At 43.9% G+C, this 19,795-nt stretch overlaps 1 protein-coding gene across 6 annotated transcripts in view; it reads left to right on the top strand.

The window, feature by feature from the left end:
* Nucleotides 1-19,795, top strand: part of LOC115083952 (trichohyalin-like) — a 242,508-nt gene that overhangs the window by 112,729 nt on the left and 109,984 nt on the right. The window lies entirely within an intron of this gene.

Raw genomic sequence — 19,795 nt, 5'->3', positions numbered from 1 at the left:
AATAAAGGAGCTATATCTTATCATAAAAAACTGCAATAACATGAATTAGTACAGGGCCTTACAGTAATTGTCCTCACAATCTTCCTTATAACAGTAAGTCTGGGTGAACAGTCAAAGTTTCCAGTATCACTGATCTTTCAGTGTATGAATGATTCTGGGATTGGTTGTGTCAATATCATTTGACTTTTAATGTGGCTAAGACCACATTGTTGTGAATTGGGAAGGCTCCAGTGCTTGTTGCTGAAGCATGTAATATGGGTGAATTATTTGATTTAAGGTCGACTTTTGTTCCACAGATTCAGAAAGTTGTGAAAAAAAAAAAAGTGCCGAGACCTTTTAAAATTTTATTTCAATACCTGGTTTGTTTAGATTAGCATTGCAAGCTTTACTTTTTGGACAATTTGACAACTCCAATAGTCTCTATTATGGGTTAGCAAAGAAATATCTTAGAGCAGTGGTTCCAAACCCTGGGGTCTGCGAGACCATCCCAGGAGTCTCCCAGAAGGGATGCCAGAAAGTTTAGGGAGAAAATGAGTGGAGTATGAGAATGAGGCCTGTTATGGCCCCAGAATCTTCCCCTGAAATTGCTTGCTGTCCAGGAGGAGGAGGGACAAAAAGGCGCTTTTAGAAGCCTCAGACCTCACTGCCACATGTTTAGCAGAGGTGGGAAGGGGCTGATCACAGCTGTCAGAACCTTTGCAGCCTCTGCTGCCCACGGAGGAAAGCCGGGTGATCACAGCAGTGAGAAGCATTTCCCTCTCTCTCCTGCCATCTGCTCTGCCCCACTAGCCTGACAGAGAGAGAGAGAGGAGAGCTGCACCAAAAAGTGAGAGGAATGGCTCAAAAGACTTGACAGTATGAAGGGAAAGATAAGAGGAGAGAAGGAATGAGATAGGAATGGAGGAGGATAAAGAAGGAAATAGGGATTCATCAGTGACCTGCTTAAGGGGAGTGAGAGGGATGGTGGCAGCCTATCAGGGGAAAGAAGGAGAGGACCCCCAGGAATCATGCTGGACAGAAGTAGGGAGGGATAGAGGGAGTATCATGATCTGGGAGGGAAGAAGGGAACGATGACTGCCAAAGATCGAGGTGGAAGAGACAATAGCCAGGTGTGGATACTACATTAAACACTAAAATTATTTAGGGGGATACACAGACAGTTAGGGAGATCTTATTGGCCTTCTTCCCATTGAAAAACAGGCTATTTTGCTTTTTCTAAAATCTAAATTACTTACAGGCTGATACACTACTGTACGCTCAGGCTAGCGCACAGGTTAACCTGCGGCTGGACACAGGTTTTGGATGCGTGTCCATAACCCTTATGCGATAAGAGGATTAGAACGTCCAAAATGCGTGTCCAAACCAGCGTGTATTTAATAGCATTCATCACATATAAATGCCATAATGATGATAGCTATTACCCCCTGATGTAAAAAAGATCCATGCGCCTGACGTGCACATTTTAACCCTCAAAATGTAATGCCAGCCCTGGAGTTGGCATTAACGTTTGAGGAACCCCAAAAGTTGAACTTATCAGAAAAAAATAAATAAGTGTCTTGACAGCGGACAGGTTAGGAAAATGGACACTCGTAAAATTGAGCCTCCGTTTTCCTAACCCGTGCACAGCCACGTCTCCCTGGTGCCCGATGCCAAAGAGGCACTAGGGCGCACAGTTTCCCCTAGCACCTCCTTTTTAATGCAGCAGCTCATTTGCCTACTGCATCATGCGCCTGGAAGAGATGGATGGGCACTCGTTAGGAAATCATGAGCACCTGTTTTTCCCACGTGGGTATTGCATCGGCCTGTTAGTGATATTATTTTCTGTATGTGTTGTAACAATCATAAAAGAAAAGCAGGCTAAAAGGGGGCTAGTTGTCAGGGAGAGTGTTTTTCAAAACTTTTTATGTGTATAAACTTCCCTTTTCTTAGCATTCAGACAACTTAATCCACACCAATGGGTTATGCACCTCTACCAGCAGATGGAGACAGAGTAAAGATGATATCATAGTGTATATACACCTGCAGTGACAACAGACTGCCAGTATTCTCCGTCTCTAGCAGATGTGGATGTACATCTCCCCACTGGGGATTGCTTTAAAAAAAAAAATAAAAGGAGAAAAGAAGCAAACTAATTCACTCCGCTCTCCTGTGGTGATTCCTTTTGGTCATAGAAACAGAAATGACAGCAGAAAGGACCAAAAGGTCCATCCAGTCTGCCCAGCAAGCTTATGGTGGCATCAGCTGCACCATACAGGTCTCCCTTATAATGGTAGCATTAGGGGGTGGCATCTGCCGTGGCTTGCAAGTTACCCCCATTCTTAGATTCCCGAACCGTTAAAGTCAGGGCCCTTGTTGGTTAATGTCTGACTCCAATTCCCCGTTATCTCATCTCTTGCTATTGAAGCAGAGAGCATTGTTGGAGGTACATCACAAGTTTAAGGCTTATTGGTTAAAGGTAGTAACAGTTGCATTTGCAAGTTACCCCCATGTTTATTTTGTTCCCAAACTGCAAAATTCAATGTTCTTGTTGGTTGTTGGCCGAAACTAAGAACATAAGAAATTGCCATGCTGGGTCAGACCAAGGGTCCATCAAGCCCAGCATCCTGTTTCCAAAAGAGGCCAAACCAGGCCACAAGAACCTGGCAATTACCCAAACACTAAGATGATCCCATGCTACTAATGCAATTAATAGCAGAGGCTATTCCCTAAGTAAACTTGATTAATAGCAGTTAATGGGCTTCCCCTCCAAGAACTTATCCAAACTTTTTTGAACCCAGCTACACTAACTGAACTAACCACATCCTCTGGCAATAAATTCCAGAGCTTTATTGTGCGTTGAGTGAAAAAGAATTTTCTCCGATTAGTCTTAAATGTGCTACTTGCTAACTTCATGGAATGCCCCCTGGTCCTTCTATTATTTGAAAGTATAAATAACCGATTCACATCTACTCGTTCAAGACCTCTCATGATCTTAAAGACCTCTATCATATCCCCCCTCAGCCGTCTCTTCTTCAAGCTGAACAGCCCTAACCTCTTCAGCCTTTCCTCATAGGGGAGCTGTTCCATCCCCTTTATCATTTTGGTTGACCTTCTCTGTACCTTCTCCATCGCAACTATATCTTTTTTGAGATGCGGCGACCAGAATTGTACACAGTATTCTAGGTGCAGTCTCACCATGGAGCGATATAGAGGCATTATGACATTTTCCGTTTTATTAACCATTCCCTTCCTAATAATTTCTAACATTGTTTGTTTGCTTTTTTTATTGCTGCAGCACACGGAGCCGACGATTTTAAAATATTATCCACTATGATGCCTAGATCTTATTCCTGGGTGGTAGCTCCTAATATGGAACCTAACATGTAACTATAGCATGGATTAATTTTCCCTATATGCAACACCTTACACTTGTCCACATTAAATTTCATCTGCCATTTGGATGCCCAATCTTCCAGTCTTGCAAGGTCCTCCTGTAACGTATCACAATCCGCTTGTGATTTAACTACTCTAAATTTTGTATCATCCGCAAATTTGATCACCTCACTCGTCATATTCCTTTCCAGATCATTTATATATATATTGAAAAGCACTGGTCCAAGTACAGATCCCCGAGGCACTTCACTGTTTACCTTTTTCCACTGAGAAAATTGACCATTTAATCCTACTCTCTGTTTCCTGTCTTTTAACCAGTTTGTAATCCACGAAAGGACATCGCCTCCTATCCCATGACTTCTTAGTTTTCTTAGAAGCCTCTCATGAGAGACTTTGTCAAACGCCTTATGAAAATGCAAATACACTACATCTACCGGTTCACCTTTATCCTCATGTTTATTAACCCCTTCAAAAAAATGAAACAGATTTGTTAGGCAAGACTTCCCTTGGGCAAATCCATGTTGACTGTGTTCCATTAAACCATGTCTTTCTATATGCTCTACGATTTTTATCTTGAGAATACTTTCCACTATTTTTCCCAGCATTGAAGTCAGGCTCACTGTTCTATAGTTACCCAGATCGCCCCTGGAGTCTTTTTTAAATACAATGGATGATTTTAATGATGGTTACAAATTTTAACCAATAGATCAGAAATTTCATTTTTGAGTTCCTTCAGTACCCTAGGATGCACACCATCCGGTCCAGGTGATTTGCTACTCTTTAGTTTGTCAATCTGGCCTACTACATCTTCCAGGTTCACAGTGATTTCATTCAGTTCTTCTAATTCATCACCCCTGAAAACCATCTCTGGAACTGGTATCTCCCGAACATCCTCATTAGTAAACACGGAAGCAAAGAATTTATTTATTTATTTATGTATTTAAAATCTTTTCTATACCATCGTTAAGCGGGTGCTAGCACAAAGGTTCACAATAGGGTACATAACTATATGTTGTATAGAGTGTCTAGAGTTCTAACAATTAAACAGGTGCCATCAAAAATACTGTAACAGTTTTATATCAAATATTATTTGGTGGGTGTTATAAGTCGTGTCCAGTTTTCTCTGTCTCAGCTATAAGATAAAGTATTACTTGACTAGTTCTTTGTTGTTTAAAAATAAAAGAGAATTAGAGTATAAAAATGAGAAACACACGCATTAAGAAAAAAGGGGTGTGTGTGGGGGAGTTTGACTGACCGCAACCAACATTTCCCTGAGTTCTTTCAATTCTCTTTGTGGTATGCTTGCTTAAATAGCCATGTTTTTAAACTTTTTCTGAAGGTTTTGATGTTTTTTTTGCAGTCTGATTTCTAACGGCATATTGTTCCATATTGGGGGTCTTGCTATGGATAGGGCCCTATCCCTTACCTGTGTTAGTCTGGCCGTCTTAACTGAGGGAATAGTTAGCAGTGCTTTGTTTGCTGTTCTCAGGTTTCTATGCGGTGTATGTACGCAGAGGGCTGTGTTCAGCCACTCTGCTTTTTCGTCGTGTATTACTTTATGTATGGTGCATAAAGTCTTGTATTGTATTCTTTGTTCAATGGGTAACCAGTGTAGTTCTAGTAAAGTTTCGGTGATATGTTCTCTTCTACTTTTACCAGTTAAAATTCTTGGAGCTGTGTTTTGTAGTATCTGTAGTGGTCTTATTGTGGTGTATGGTAGGCCCAGTAGTAGGGCATTACAGTAGTCAGTACTGGAAAAGATTAAGGCTTGCAATACTGAGCAGAAGTTGGTAGGCGTTAGTAGCGGTTTTAGTCTCCTAAGAGCAATAAGTTTGGTGTATCCCTCGCTTACTTTTTGAGAAATGTGTTGTTTCATATTTAGTTCTGAATCAATTATCACTCCTAGGTTTCGTACTTTCTCAGCTAGTTGTATCTTTTGGTTGTTATTGAGTGTAATCGGTTTCTGAATTATCACTATGTTTTTTCGTTTAGTCTTTCTGCATTGGCCTTATCTTCCCTAAGAGCACCTTTAACCCCTCAGTCATGTAGTGGTCCAACCGACTCCCTCACATGTTTCTTGCTTCGGTTATATTTTAAAAAGTTTTTATTATGAATTTTTGCCGCTATGGCTAACTTCATTTCAAATTCTCTCTTCGTCTGTCTTATCAATGTTTTACACTTTTCTTGACAATGCTTGTGTTTTATCCTATTTTCTTCAGATGGATCTTTCTTCCAATTTTTGAAGGATGTTTTTTTTAGCTAAAATAGCCTCTTTCACCTCACCTTTTAACCATGACGGTAATCATTTTGCCTTCCTTCCGCCTTTCTTAATGCATGGAATACATATGGACTGCGCCTCTAGGATTGTATTTTTAAATAATGTCCATGCCTGTTGAACACTTTTAATCTTTGCAACTGCACCTTTCAGTTTTTTTCTGTTTTCCTCATTTTATCAAAGTTTCCCTTTGAAAGTTTAGTGTTAGAGCTGCAGATTCTTATTGTCCCCCTACCAGTTATTAGTTTAAATTTGATCATGTTATGATCACTATTGCCAAGTGGCCCCACCACCGTTACCTCTCTCACCACATCCTGCGTTCCACTAAGAATTAAATCTAAAATAGCTCCCTCTCTTGTTGGTTCTTGAACCAATTGCTTCATGAAGCAGTCATTTATTACATCCAGGAACTTTGTCTCTATCAAGTCCTGATGTTACATTTACCCAGTCAATATTGGGGTAATTGAAATCTCCCATTATTATTGCACTGCCAAATTGGTTAGCATTTAGCATCTGTCTGACCATTTTGTCCAGGTGGACGGTAGTATACTTCTATCACTATACTCTTACCCAACACACATGGGATTTCTATCCATATAGATTCTACTGAGCATTTAATCTCTTGTATGAACTTTATCCTGTTGGACTCTATACCCTCCCGGACATAAAGTCCACATCCCCACCAAGATGATCCTCCCTATCATTGTGATATAATTTGTACCCTGATATAGCACTGTCCCATTGGTTATCCTCCTTCCACTAAGTCTATGATGCCAATTATGTCAATCTCATCATTTGCTGCTATACACTCTAACTCTCCCATCTTACTTCTTGGACTTCTGGCATTGGCATACAGACATTTCAAAGTGTGTTTTTTGTTTGTATTCACAACCTGCTTTTCAGTTGTTGGGGATAATTCGGAAATCATTAGCTTCGGTGATTTTTTACATATTTGCACATGGACTATGTTTGCTTTTAATGGAACCTCTCTTTTGGGATGCCCTAACTCTCCTGTTTCATTAGTATCCTTCAAGGATACATTTTTCCGAACCATGCACTGTTGAGTGATTGTCGGCTTTCTCCCTTGTTCTAGTTTAAAAGCTGCTCTATCTCCTTTTTGAAAGTTAGTGCCAGCAGCTTAGTTCCACACGGGTTAAGGTGGAGCCCATCTTTTCGGAAAAGTCTTCCCTTTACCCAAAAGTTTCCCCAGTTCCTTACAAAGCTGAATCCCTCTTCCCTGCACCATCCACACATTGAAACTCTGGAGCTCTGCCACTCTGGAGGTTCTGGATTTCAGCTTCCTACCTAAAATTCTAAATTTGGCTTCCAGAACCTCTCTCCCACATTTTGCTATGTCGTTGGTGCCCACATGTACCACGACAGCCGGCTCCTCCCCAGCACTGTCTATGATCCTATCTAGGTGACACGTGAGGTCTGCCACCTTTGCACCAGGCAGGCAAGTTACCAGGTGGTCCTCACATCCACCAGCCACCCTGCTATCTACATTTCTAATAATCGAATCTCCAACTGTGATGGCCAGCCTAGCCCTTTCCTCCTGGGCAGTAGCCCTGGGAGACTTGTCCTCAGTGCGAGAGGACAATACATCAACTGGAGAGCAGGTCCTTGCTACAGAATCACTTCCTACTACACCAGGGTGATGTTCTCCTACTGGGAGCCCTTTCTGATCCAAGGCAGCATTGGGGCTGCCAGACTGGATTTGGGACTTGACTACTATGTCCCTGAAGGTCTCATCAATGTACCTCTCTGTCTGCCTCAGCTCCTCTAAGTCTGCTACTCTAGCTCCAGAGATCGGACTTGTTCTCTGAGAGCCAGGAGCTCTTTGCACTGAGTGCATACCCAGAATCTTCTCACCGGTGGGTAAAAAAATCATACACTCAATCCAAAAGACTGGAAAGCCCCCCCTCTTGCTGCTGGACTGCTACCTTCATCTTAGTTTTATTGAGTTCCTAGTTAAGTTTAGGATACTAAGGGAGTTGGAATGAGAATACTTTAAATTTACAGGTGAATTTACTAATTAATCAGCTAGTATCCTACAAGGGGATGATTAAACTTTCAATAAGGGCTGGTACAATAGTATGATTTAGATAAGACCCTGATTGATATTTAATGATAAAGTGTCTCATGGCTTGCTTATTACCTCAGACACACACAAACTCTAAAGAATATATCCCTTAGTTTCACCTTTCACCAAACGTTTATAAGCCCAAAAACTTCTGAAAGCTATACTTACCAATCCTCTTTAACCACCCTTAAATTAATCTTCACTCAGTTAATAGAAGGGTTTGAGATTCGCGCGCCCCCTTTTCCCCCTACCGTTAAAGCAGAGAGAAATAATGGGTTGCATCAACAGTACGAAGGCTTATTGGTTAAGGGTAGTAACTGTCACACCAGCAAGTTACCCTCATGACATTGGCTCTAAGTTGTCCTCCCTGGAATTTCATTTCGTGACTCCTAGTTCTACTGATTTCTTTCCAGCGGAGAAGGTTTGTTGATTGTGCATCATTAAAACCTTTCAGGTATCTGAAGGTCTGTATCATATCTCCCTCAGTCGAGTTTTCCTGAGGTGATATCTGCAGCTCCCTCCTTTTAGTAGAGTGCCTCGGTTCGGTAGCTGGTTTTCCACCATGGACTTAGCTATAGAGAGAGAAACAGACGAGAGGCTAGCAGGTGCAGGAAGCAGAGTGTGGTGGTGAAGGCTTTTATCCTCTCTTCCCCCCCCCCCCCCCCCCATAGTCAGAGACAGACTCTATTCGGCCAAGACGGGCTGAGCTCAGGTATAGAGTAAAGAAAAGGAGTGAGGGTTTCCATTCCGTTTCTGGTCTCTGAGCCTCGGCACATCGATCCGACGGCCATTCCCGCCTCTGAGGGAGCTTGGGGAGTCATGGAAGCTTGGTGGATTGAGAAGCCTTTTGGTTAGGCCCTGCTCTGTCTTTACTTAGACGCTGCATGGTAGGCCATGATGGTGTTCACAAGCTTTTCTATGCACTAGTCTGCCATGAAACAGTGTCTGATGTTGGTTCGTGCTTGCGCGCCCAAGTGTGTGCTCAGGTGGGCACCTACCTGGACAGTGTATTGGCGCCTATATTTTGGGCGTCCTTAGTGTGCGCTTATATGACAGAGCTAGTTTTTGGGCGCTCTGTCCAGGCGCACTTGTGCAGCTGCGCAGATGGATGCAGAATTGTCAGACATTTTGGAAGCGTGCTGCTTGCGAGTGTTTACCGTTGTGCTGCTTGTCATATTCAAGCATCTCAGCCTGGCATCCCTCCTAACTTGTGTCAGTACTGCTTGGAGGCTCAGGAAAAGTTATCTCTAGCTGATTTTACTGAGCCCGCCCTTCCCAGCATGATGCGGGAATGGGACTGGAGGAGAGCCTGAAAGAAGATTCACTTGGGTTTGGGGTTCTCCTAACTGGTTCGTTGGGGGGGGAAGGCAACTCAGTGGGCGCAGGTGTGACACCCCTGGTTTTGGTCTGGACTGCCAGCATTTGTGCATTTTCTGCCTGCAAGTCTGCCGTGAAACAACTTGGCAGGTTGAGCAGCCTTTTGACTAGGCCCCGCTCTCAGACCTTGCTCAGATGCCGCTCGGTGGCCTAAGAGTTCAGGATTGCAGACTGTGGATCCCCACCACCTGGAGCTGAAGATAAGCTTACGCCCGTTCTCCCGGTGCGCGCGATACAGTATTTAAATGAGGCCCGGCGGTAGAAACGGGCAAAAGGAGGCTCTAGGGACACTAGCGCGTCCCTAGCGCCTCCTTTTTGACAGGAGCGGCGGCTGTCAGCGGGTTTGACAGCCGACGGTCAATTTTTCCAGCGTCGGTTCTCGAGCCCGCTGACAGCCACGGGTTCGGAAACTGGACGCCGGCAAAATTGAGCATCCGGATTTCGACCCGACAGCTGCCTGCCGACTTCCAATTTTAAAAAAATTTTTTTTTTTTTACTTTTTTTTACTCTTCGGGACCTCCGACTTAATATCGCCATGATATCGCCATGATATCGCCATGATATTAAGTCTGAGGGTGCACAGAAAAGCACTTTTTACTGCTTTTCTGTGCACTTTCCCAGTGCCGGAAGAAATTAGCGCCTACCCAAAGGTAGGCGCTAATTTCTGAAAGTAAAATGAATGGCTTGGCCTCACATTTTACTTTCTGAATCGCGCGCGAATACCTAATAGGGCCATCAACATGCATTTGCATGTTGAGGTCGCTATTAGGTTTGGTGGGTTGGACGTGCGTTTTCCGCCCCTTACTGAATAAGGGGTAAGGGAAAATGCGCGTCCAATGGCAGGTTAACAGTGCGCTCCGTCGGAGCGCACTGTACTGTATCGGCCTGAATGTTATGTTTCTTTCATAGAGATGGGTGCTGGCTCGGATCTCTCAAACACTGAAAGTAATTAATAGTAGAAGTAATATTTAGTATATGAACATTTCTTGGGAAAATGTATGCACTCTGAAGGGATGTATAGGCTAAACCACCAAAATACCTTGAAAGGACCGGGTCCTGCTATCTAGCCCAGTCCACCTTAAGAGACCCAACCTGGGAAACTAGGTCAAAGGATGGTTCCTTGGGGAGGGAAATAAAACCCAGGCCCAAGAAGGAGCATTAGACCGGACTGGAAGGAGGAATTTCAGGGAATGTGCTAAGGACACTGATTCTGTGAACTACTTCTATCCCTTTTGGTTTTGTACATAAACAAATAGCAGTTTTTGCTGAAAGCTGGAGTCCAGGCTGTTCTATCCTCTGGCTTCTCTCAGTCTCTAAGACTCAAGACTGCGCGTCGTGCTGTCACATGCACATATGTTTGACTTTTCAAAGATATGCTTGAAAGCGCAAACCCTCTCCTCCTGTATCACAGGAACACCTTTGCGTGGTCCAGGTAAGCTTACACATGAACAGGAGATTATGGGTCTTAGTTTACCTGCATATCAGGCAGGCAATTTATAACAAGCTGTCTCCTTTAAAAAAGAGAGCCGCTTTTAAACTAGAACAAAGGGGAAAGCCGGGAGGAAGTGACATCATCAGTGCAGATGTGAGCGTAAAAGAGTCACTCTCTCTTACCCCAAATAATTTTTCTGCTTACCGGACCGATAGCGGGGTTTTAAAGAATAGTTTTGGGCACACGAAAAATCTCCGATCTCTCTCAGATGGCGGTGAGGAAGAAATCAATAGATTTGTAGCAGTTCTACAGCGCGATAGCACACGAGGAGGAAGGAGGAGGCAAGATGGTCGCTGAGAGTGAGCAAATGCTGGATGGTCATTGACAGCGTAACAGATGAGTGATTCTGGCTCTTCTTTGCCAGATAGCCTGTCCCAAGCTGATTTTATGATTTGGTTCAAGGAATTGAATGCAAATTTTCAAGGAATGAAGGTGTATATCCTCCAAACCGTTTTGGAGTTGAAGCACGATATCGGGGATATTGACAGGCGGGTTCATGAGCTGAAAACACAAATGGAGAAACATGCTGAAGCAACTATTGACATACATAAGAAGCTGACAGCTCTAGATACCATGCAGTCTGACATGCAGGATAAGCTGGAAGACCTTGAGAACAGGTCTCGTAGGTGCAGCCTTCGCTTCGAGGGATCCCTGACCATGAGGATTATAATGATGCCCCATCATTATACAATTATTGTGCAGTTCTATGTTATCCAGAGAGGGCAAGGAGATTCATTGCCACGATATATGTATTGAAAATGCACACCAAGCAGTGGGGCCAAAAAGAGGAAATCCTACCCAACGATATCATAGCCTGCTTCCAAAGTTTTCAGCTGAAGGAGAAAATTCCCAGGATAGCGAGGAAAGCCGGACATGTGATATTGCAAGGACAGAGTGGCAGTTTTTTCTGATTTGTCGCCAGTAACCTTGCAGAAATTGAAGAACTTGCATATAATCAATGAAATCTTGCAAAAAGAAATCATCAGATTTAGATGTCTGTTCCACTTTGGTCTTGCTTTTACCATAAGTGGCGTGACTTCACATATTAAAACTTCAGCAGAGGCAGCAAAGATTCTACGCTTGGCTGGTATAACTGCAAATTTTGTGCTGGAATCATTGAGACTACAACTGAATAGCCTAAGGATTATCCAAAATGGCAACAGGCTACTAATGGAAGGTGGCATTTTCAGCGACAATCTGGAGAATCTAAGATGTTCGAAACCTTGGGACTTTTAATAGCAATTTATATAAGGTCAACTTTTCACAGCTAATAGCTGAGCCTTACTTTTCTTGATCTGGTTTTCGGGGCTTTATACTGAATCAGCTCCCAATTTCTTCTTCTTTCTTAGTCCAGTTGAAAAATGTACATGGTTTGAGAGGTCAGATGGTTAACAGATATTATTGTTCGAACAGACAATAGAGTAGTCTGGAAGAGGAACAGTGTACAAATCCAAGGTTCTCGTGCTAAACTTTCAAAAGGGAAACTTTGATAAAATGAGAAAAATTGTTAGAAAAAAACTGAAAGGAGCAGCTACAAAAGTAAAAAATGTCCAAGAGGCGTGGTCATTGTTAAAAAATACCATTCTAGAAGCACAGTCCACATGTATTCCACACATTAAGAAAGGTGGAAAGAAGGCAAAACGATTACTGGCATGTTTAAAAGGAGAGGTGAAAGAAGCTATTTTAGCCAAAAGATCTTCATTCAAAAATTGGAAGAAGGATCCAACAGAAGAAAATAGGATAAAGCATAAACGTTGGCAAGTTAAATGTAAGACATTGATAAGACAGGCTAAGAGAGAATTTGAAAAGAAGTTGGCCATAGAGGCAAAAACTCACAATAAAATCTTTTTAAAATATATCCAAAACAGAAAGCCTGCAAAGGAGTCTGTTGGACTGTTAAATGATCAAAGGGTAAAAGAGGCACTTAGAGAAGATAATGCCATCGCGGAAAGATTAAATGATTTATTTGCTTTGGTGTTTACTGAAGAGGATATTGGAAAGATTACCCGTTCTGGAGAAGGTTTTTATGGGTGATGATTCAGATCAACTGAACCAAATCATGGTGAACCTGGAAGATGTGGTAGGCCTGGCTGACAAACTGAAGAGTAGTAAATCACCTGGACTGGATGATATTCACCCCAGGGTTCTGAAAGAACTAAAAAATGAAATTTCAGACCTATTTCAATTAATTTGTAACATTTCATTAAAATCATCCGATGCACCTGAAGATTGAAATATGACCAATGCAACCCCTATATTTAAAAATGGATCCAGGGGTCATCCGGGAAACTATAGACCAATGAGCCTGACTTCAGTGCCGGGAAACGGTTATAAAGAATAAAATCACAAAAACATTTAAATAAGACTTGGTTTGATGGGACACAGTCAACATGGATTTACCCAAGGGAAGTCTTGCCTCACAGATCTACACTTTTTTGAAGGGGTGAATTAATATGTGGACAAAGGTGAACCGGTATAGGTGGTATATTTGGATTTTCAGAAGGCTTCGACAAAATCCTGCATGAGAAGCTTCTAAAAAAACTAAAAAATCATGGGATAGGAGGTTATGTCCTTTTGTGGATTGCAAGCTGGTTAAAAGACAGGAAAAAGAGAGTAGGATTAAATTGTCAGTTTTCACAGTGGGAAAAGGTAAACAATGGAGTGCCTCAGGGATCTGTATCTGGACTGGTGCTTTTTAATATATTTATAAATGATCTGGAAAGGGGTACGATGAGTGAGGTGATCAGATTTGCAGATGACACAAAATTGTGCAGAGTAGTTAAATCGCAAGTGGGTTGTGATGAATGGCAGAAGGACCTTACAAGACTGGAAGCTTGGGTTTCCATATGGCAGATGAAATTTTATGTGGACAAGTGCAAAATGATGTATATACTGCCTGATTTTAAAAGGGTTATGTGCGTAACCCTTTTAAAACACCCCTGCGCGCGCCGAGCCTATTTTGCATAGGCTCGGCGGTGCGCACAAGCCCTGGGACATGCTTAAGTCCCAGGGCTTCGCAAGGGGGGCGTGTCGGGGGCGTGCCGGGTGGGCGGCGCGATTTTCGGGGCGTGTCGGGGCATCGGCCTGGGGGTGTGGTCGAGGCCTCCGGACCAGCCCCCGGGTTAGGTTATGGCGCGCGCAGAGTTACACTGGCCTCCGGCCGGCGTAACTTTGCCAACAAAGGTAGGGGGAAGGGTTAGATAGGGTCAGGGGGTGGGTTAGGTAGGGGAAGGGAGGGAAAAGTGCGGGGGGGGGGTAGAAGGAAAGTTGCCTCCGAGGCCGCTCCGATTTCGGAGTGGCCTTGGAAGGAATGGGCAGTGCGAGCAGAGCTCGGCGCGCACAAGTTGCACAAATACGCACCTCCTTGCGCGCGCCGACCCCGGATTTTATAAGATACGCGCGGCCACGCCCGTATCTTATCAAATCCGGCGTACTTTTGTTCGCGTCTGCGTAGATTTAGAAAATCTACCCCATAGGGAGCAGTAACACTTGCTGTAGCTACACAATGTTAGGTTCTACCTTAGGAGTTACTACCCAGAAAAGTGATCTAGGCATCATAGTGGATAATACATTATAAATCGTCAGCTCAGTGTGCTGTGGTGATCAAAAAAGCAAACAATGTTAGGAATTATTAGGAAGGGAATGTCAAATAAAAGGATGGATGTCATAATGCCTCTGTATTGCTGCGTGGTGAGACCGCATCTTGAATACTGTGTGCATTTCTGCTCAACGCATCTCAAAAAGGATATACCTGCCCTGGAGAAAGTGCAGAGAAGGACGACCAAAATGATAAGGGGCATGGAATATCTGCCCTATGAGGAAAGGCTAAAGAAGTTAGGGCTATTCAGTTTGGAGACAACTGAATGGGGATGTGATTGAATCCATAAACTGCTATTACGGTAATAAATAAGCAATAGTAGTTGTGATTTATCTAATGTTTGGGTACTTGCCAGGTATTTGTGACTTGGAATGGCCACTGCTGGAAATAGGATCCTGGGCTAGATGGACTCTTGATCTGACCCAATATGGCATATCTTATGTTCTTATGCATGGTTTACCTGTGGAAATGCTTTTGAAAATTACTCTTAAAGGTTATAAAGTGAAGGTAAGAATAAAATTATACAGTATACAATTTATGACATCTATTCAATTTCTTTATTAGTTATGAGTTCAGGATCTAAAGCAAAGAACAGAATAATAGAAGATTTCTGGATTAGTTAATTTGCAGCACAGCATCTGTAGCTTTATAGATGGCAGCAATCTTTAAATCATCCAGCAGGACACTGCCCCTCCATCCCCGTACTTCTCTCTATGAGCATGGCTGACACCTCCAATCTGCGTAGTGCGGAGAAAGCATTTGCAATCCTTAATCCAGCAGCCTCACACCTAGGAAGCAAGAATTTTCAATAGTACAGAAAGGAGCACAGTACAGATTTTTAACAAACTTTACAGGCAATGAATGCATTGCGAGTGATTGAAACCAGTGAATTATCAATTCATTAGGAATGATATTCTCAATATTTTAAATGAGGCTTTGGCATACGGGCCTCTGAGATTATACCAGCCCCTCCTTCAGGGGTGGGTCTCCGTCTTTTAAAAAGTATCTCAGCCCATAAAGACTCCAGGACCGTTAAGATACAAGAACTACACTCATGGGCAATACATTGTGGAGGCAGTTTGGAATTTAAATAGCACAAATAGTGGGAAAGTACACACCCAGTCTTCACGCGTGCACTTTGTAGCTAATTTTCAAAGAGAAACTACCCGGTAGCGTAAATTCTGCATGCAAAAAGCAGCCTTGCACTTTGCCCTTGCTGTCTGAGAGGGACATAGTAATTTTGTCAAGTTTGTAGATTTTCCTACGAGTTCTCCAACTAAGGATCAGAACCATCCTGCAGTTCATTAGTAGTAACTTCTCAGGCTGGGGCATTTTCTGCCCGAGATTTGAGTTAAAGCTGAGTGAAATCTGTGCTGCAGTTCCTGGCATAGCCTAAACCTTTGCTGATTCAAATTCAGTAGTGATGATGTTCCCCATCTCACACCTCAGTTCTCCATATTCAATTGTCGTCTTCTCATTCTGCTCAACAGTGAGCTCCACTGGCACAATGATGGTGCACTCTTTCCTTATTACTCTAACGGTCATTTTGGTGTGGGGTGGGACCTTGGTTGGTATGTTGAGCTCCAGTTTATCTTTCTTGGTGGAGGTCTCTGATTTCCCTCTTTCGACAGTTAAGGAATTTGAAATTTTGGTGCTTGCAGATGCAATTAGTTGTATTTTAATCTCTGCCCCAGCCTCGATGGTGGTGGTGTTACTAAATTTAAAATCATAAGTGACAGATGACTCGTACTCTCTGGAACGAGTGCTGGTGAACTCCTGCTCAAAATCAGTTTTATTCTCCCCAGTAATCTCATCAACTATGGAGCAAAACTCATTTTCCTTCTTCCTCTGAGCCCAAAGCACCTTGGATGTCACAATGGGACGTCCGGCACGCAGAGGCCGGATGTAAGATACGTTGTTGTTAAATCTAAATCTAATTTTGCTATAATCTTCTAAATGTTCCCCAGACCGAGCCAGTATTCGCTGGCCTTTTTTGTTTGACTCCTCATATAGGATCCAGGCACCCCTCCGAACTGTATGAGAAGAAGCCATGTCGTTGAAATGACCATATTTCAGGTTGGTCTCCATTGTAATTGATTTGTTTGTGCCTTGGAACTTTTTATTCGTATAGAGTGTGATCTCAGGATTTTTCAGGTCATCAGTGATCAGCCTCAGTGAAGAGATTTTATCTTGCATTTCAATATGCGGGTATTTACCTTCTTCATACTCTCTTAACCATCCACCAAAATCTGGATCTTCATAGACAATCCACGGCTGCCCAATGACTTCCAGGGAGGAGATGCAGTCACCAAAATCAACATCTCTTAGATTGTTAACGTCAGATGTGAACTCTCTGCACTGCCCTTGGAAGTCAGGAAGCTCATAGGCAATAATCTTGTTTCTCTTGTTTGGGGCGGTGCTCATAGTGATCAGTTGAGAATTAGAAGATTTCAGTATATTTCTTTTTTCCAAGGAGATTGGATAATTCTCTGCTACAAAACAGGAAACACATTGACAAAATTAATTACATGCATAGGAGCAACATATAATTCAAATACACATTGAATTCATTGTAACCTCTATTACAGCCAACTTTTCAGAATGATTTAGAGGTGTTCAGCTCAACACAAATTACCCCACCCCCAGCCAAAAGGTCATATTTAAGGTAAAGAGAGGAGCAACCAGTGCAGTTACTGGAGGTCTCAATGTGTCCAAAGGAAGAGCTAGGAAAGCACTGAAAGCCCCACCTGTCTCTCTCTTCTCCTCAACCCCTGTTCATCCTCGCCAGTCTGTACCTCCCTTCCCACAACCTGTCTCAACACAATCTCTCTCCCTTCCAGTCCATCCTGGCCAATTCATATCGCTCACACTCGTTCCCCCTTTCTCTTAATCTTTTCTTCCTCCTTCCTATTTTCTTCCCACCTCCCTCATAACTGTCTGTGTAATGTTTGGCTTATATTTGGGGGCTGGGGGCTTAATACCCCTTTGCCTGCTCCAGTCCTTCCTAACCTGCTCTCCTCACTACTTTCTCACCCTGCCTGCTCTGCCCCCCTCCCAGTTCCTCTGCCTCTCATGTTCCCCCTCACCTCTTCCTGACCAGCTCTCCTCTCCGGCAGGCTAAGCTCAACCATCCCCTCACTGCTCCTTACCCCGCATTCTTCTTCAACAGGCTCAGCTCTCATCTCAATTTGTGATTTCCCTCATCCACAGAGACTTGGATCACGTCCCCCTGCTCCCAGATCTCCAGCACATCTCTCTTCCCTGGGACCAGTCTTGTCTCTCCATCCCCTGAAGCATTTCTCCTGTTCCTCCTGGTTTGCAGGCCTGCGGCAGTCCCATGCTCAAGAGTCCATGTGAGCAGCCTGCTAGCTGCATCCCCTGAGCCTTGTCAGCTCAGCAGTCTTCAGCTCCCCCAGCCTCCAGGGCCACAGCTGCACATGGTACTTCCTGTGCTCAGCCTGGAAACCCCAGCGATCATGTGCTGAGTGAGAGAGCTGGACACTATCCAGCATCCCTGGATATAGAAGCATGTACTCATATATACCAAATGCATGCCAGCCTGCCTGATACATCTCTAATAGCCACAAATTGAATAACAACATAGGAACATAAAATGTGCCTTGCTGGGTAAGACAAAAGGGTCCATCGAGCCCAGCATTCTGTCTTTGACAGTTGCCAATCCAGATCACCAGAAATTATCCAGCAAATATCTTCCTTGTCGGTTACTCCCAGGGATAGATGATAGTTTTCCCTGAGCCTAGCTGGCTAATAATTGTGTATGGACTTGTCCAAATCTTTTTTAAAGCCAACTATGCTAGTTGCCATGACCACATCCTCTGACAATAAATTCCAAAGCTTTGTTGTGCATAGAGTGAAAAAATACTTTCCTTTGCCCTCAGGCAGGCCAATCCATGCATTCCTACCAGCAGATGGAGACAGAGTAAACTGAAATCTGTGCATGCATTGCTGTGCATGCAGGAGACCGTGTGGAAGGAGAGTGGGATTTTCATGACAGATAATGACATTGGCAACAAAATTCTAAATGCCTTTCTATTTTTGTGGCTTGCCATATAAGGGCAATCTAGCGTCGCTCTCACTTTGCCTGTGCCAGCGCCATCTGTAGGCTCAAGGTGATTTGCCTCCCAAATATTTTGCCACCATTGGGACATCACCCCTGCTAGTGGAGGACTCTGTGGAAGGGGGGCACAGGAGGTGATACAATGGACAGTTCCCCTCTCTCTTGTTCCCGATGGGAGGGACATCTCCCGGAGAGTTCCATGTTTGGTCCTATGGGTCCTGGTATGTATTCATTCTCCTCCTGGGTGGAGTTTTTCCAGAGGTTACTGGCCTTTCTGAAAGGGCATCCAGTGGAAACTAAGCAGCCTGTAAAGAGGGGACATGTCATAGATAGTCCCACCAAGTTGGGCAAACATCGTAAAGAGGCTGTCCCTGGTGAGGTAGAGTAGGATGAGGATCATGACCTGTAAGATAATTCTGGTGAGCAATCAAATTCCACACCTTTAGAAGAGGGACAAATTCCACCTGACCTGGAGCGGAATTTGCCCTGCTTTTCTCAGAAGGATGAGTTGCCAGGTCTGTTGATTCAGACACCGAAAACGTTTAGAGTGGGGGGAGGGGTGATGCTACGGGAATAAAAAAGAAAGATCCCGTTTAAGTTACCTTTTGTAAGGTATTCTGGTCTTAGGGATGTGCGGAGCCCAGGGTGAGCTATCCAGAGCGGGGGCCCCTTGAAATTTATTTGGTGGGGGTGGGATACTCAGCATCCGTAATATATCTTGAGCTACCAATGAAAAGGCATGAGCTAAATACACAATGCATACATTTAAAAAAAATCCCCTTTTCTCTCAAATTCTCTTGCCCTACCCTTCCCAGGCCAGCAGCAGCCTGCTCTCTCAATCTCATCACCCCTGCGAGACTACCCTGGCAGGGGAGGAGGTATACAAAATATTTTTTCTCTCCCCTCTCCCACCTGAAACATGACCACATGACCACCACCACCCTCCCCCTTCCCTCCCCAGACTCGACACCTGACTCCAGCCAGCACGCTCTCTCCTTTTCTTCCCTCTAGACTCCAACCAACCAACACTTTTCCATCCTCTCCCCTCAAGACCTCAGTAAAAAGTCACCCCCACACCCCCAAATACCTGTTAGTCTTCCTGTTTTGACTGTGGTTCCTGTGCCTTCTGGCCTAACACTACCACTCCAGCAGGTTGATCTAGACCTGAGGACTCGGTGGGGTGGGGGGATGTTGTGCAGAGTTAATGCGCACTGTGAGAGCATGACGTGCCATTTCAGCTGCTGCCTCTTTTACAGCCTGGGCCCGAGGATTCTGGGAAGGTTGATGTGCAGCACCAGCTATTGATGCTCATTTTGGGGGAGCAGTTGATGACTTCTTCCTGTTGCATGTCTCCCTCCAATTTTCATGGGGCATCAATCCAATTCCCCCAATCTGACCCCAGCAAAGATGGTCCTGGATGAAAGGATAAAAACCTGGGGTGGGAAGAACAGCTGGAAGGTGATACGAGCCGGCTGATGGGATAGAAAGAGGAAAGCAGTGAGAGGGAGGGAAGAAGTGGC

This window comes from Rhinatrema bivittatum, chromosome 2, assembly GCF_901001135.1.
Source record: "Rhinatrema bivittatum chromosome 2, aRhiBiv1.1, whole genome shotgun sequence".
Lineage (NCBI taxonomy): Eukaryota > Metazoa > Chordata > Amphibia > Gymnophiona > Rhinatrematidae > Rhinatrema > Rhinatrema bivittatum.
The sequence above is the reverse complement of the archived record's forward strand: the minus strand, read 5'-3'. Positions and strand labels throughout refer to the sequence as shown.